The sequence below is a fragment of the Austrofundulus limnaeus genome, unplaced genomic scaffold (genome assembly GCF_001266775.1).
Source record: "Austrofundulus limnaeus strain Quisiro unplaced genomic scaffold, Austrofundulus_limnaeus-1.0 Scaffold15, whole genome shotgun sequence".
Lineage (NCBI taxonomy): Eukaryota > Metazoa > Chordata > Actinopteri > Cyprinodontiformes > Rivulidae > Austrofundulus > Austrofundulus limnaeus.
In genome coordinates this window covers 2,329,434-2,332,009 of record NW_013952417.1, presented here as the reverse complement: position 1 = coordinate 2,332,009, position 2,576 = coordinate 2,329,434, and positions in this window count along the sequence as shown.

Sequence of the window (2,576 nt, the reverse complement as noted above, 5' to 3'; positions counted from 1 at the left end):
ATATATATAACCCCTAAATCAGATAACATTGCTCTATTTACTACGTTCTCTTAGATCAGAGGTGGCCAAAATGGGGCCTGCGGGCCCCATTTTGGCCCGCCAAGCCATTTGATTCGGCCCACCAGCAGTTGTCCTGGTTATTAGATTGCAATCTTCTGTCCTGTGTAGAAACACTATATTTCCACTTTTCAACTATTGGTCCAATTATAGGTACAAGGAGCTGAAATCTGAGTCTTAACTCATGGTACTCACTTTATCTTTGAATTATGTTAAGATTGAACATAAAATACAGGTAACTATAAGAGACATTTAGATTTAAGCACACATCTAGATTTGCATACCTTATATTCATACCACACTTATAACACATATCCTCAAATTTTAATTTATGAAAATCCCATGAGCCTTTGCTGCCCGAGCACATGTTGAATTTTCTCCATGTCCATGGGCTGAAAAAAAAAAAGAATGTGGGCAACCACACTGGCTGCTAGCTTATTCATAAAAATAAAACAACTTTAGAAGTACAGTATTTGCATTTCATGTATTATATTACCGCATTTGGCCCGCGGCCCTCAGACTGATTTAAATTTTGGCCATCTAAGGGAAAATGTTTGGGCACCCCTGTCTTAGATTGTTTCCAAATACCACATTTGTGTGTTAAAGGAAAAGTCATTTATTCTTTTTAAAGTTGTGTTTATAGCACCTTGCATAAAAAAGGGTGAGGATTAAAAAGCAGATTTATTTGTTTTGTGTTGATTTAATACTCTAAACTTTAATTTGGTAAAGTAGRTTTTACTTAAATTCCACACTAAATTAGGCCTACTTTGACAAAATTTGACCTTATTGTGCTGTTCTTTTGCCCATCCGTTACTGGGTGTTTTACCAGAACATCARTTGAAATTAAAAGGAAATTCCCACTGGTCTGGGGAAAAGAGTTAACCAAATAAAGCAATGAAACCAAAAATAATGTGAAAATCTTGGGTTTTTTGTTTAGCAATAACAACAAAAAAAATGTGTTGCGTGTGGTGACGATCCAAACTCGTTATTTTTATGATTAAATAAAGTAAAAATAAAAAAAATCCTTTCTCAATGTCCAGTGTCCAAAGCTGAGGAAAGCTGTTATGACATTTTTGTGTTTACTCAGACTCAGTTTATTGTTATTCAAACCGTTACAGATAAGAATGAAAAACCCAGGACTTGGTGGATATTACACTTCAGGCATCAAAAAGTGGAAACACTATTTTTCACACGTGCTTATTATATTATTATGTAATTCTGCTGGACAGTTTAGGATTTTAAGAGCTGTTTGTTGGAGCTTAGTAAAAAAAGACATAAAGTTGTTACCATATAAAAGAACTGTGAAATAAAAATACTGGATATTGTTGCTCTAATGCAAGCTGACTGTTTGATCAGATTATAAAAAGATGATGTTGAATTCATTAAATGTGGAGCACTTACTTCTCCCTCTCAAAGGACAACCAGTGCCTGTGTTGACAGTAGTATTTACTGCATTTGTTTTCTGGGTGCCTTTTGTTTATTTACAATAAAGCCGTCCATCCGTGGTGGCACTAATGACAGCGATGCAGGTGTCGCCRGGTCACGGCCATAATCATGAGCCTGAACCCCCCGCAGAGAGAATGGCGTGAAGCTGCTGCTCAGTATTCCAGTCACGGCTCAGAAACACTGAGAGCTGTTCTGGCCAGTCCAGTGTGATTAGCTGACCACAGTATTGTGGAGTTGCTTCCCATTATCATTAAACGGTGCCAGTCATGAAGTCATATAGTCCTCCCTGTCACTTTAATTACACCCCCACTGCTGGGCTCCAAGCAATTACACCTGCTTCGCTGTTCATTAGRACAACGGACACATCAACAAAAACAAAAGGAAACATGGAGTTACTCATTACTCATTCATAGGAAGGTGGTAGGAACTATTCTCATAATTAATCTTTGTATTTTTCATGTTCAACAGGAACAAATACATGACATGTCCTATTCACTGCAGGTTTTGTATGTTTGTCTTGTATTATATTCGTTTAAGCAGCAGATTGTCCTTATTTGCTGCTCACATGAAAATAAACGTCTTTGGTAAAACTTTAGGTGATCCTTTCAGCTGCTCAGCATAGTTTTTAACGCRCAAGTTTGCAACAAGTTACACTAAAAAATGAAATGTTGAATTTACTTAACCAAGTTACGTCAACTGGTTCCACTCAAAGAAGAGTAAATTGCTTTGATTGAAATTGAATTTACTCGGTTGAGTGAAACCAGTTGACGTAACTTGGTTAAGTAAATTCAACGTTTCATTTTTTTAGTGTAAAAATGTCTCATGAAATAAACTAGTTTGATGGTCAGTTTCATGCGCAGACTCGTGAAAAATGCTTCTGTGGTCAGTTAGGTTGCTTGAGCAGGACACAAGGAAACAATTTTTAATGGTAAAATACAGCTTCAGTCCTGTTCTGACCAATTTTTTAAAACAATTCCCATAATTGATTTCACATACTGTATACCTTGGGAGTTTTGTGAAGTGTGTGTGTGTGTGTGTGTGTGTGTGTGTGTGTGTGTGTGTGTGTGTGTGTG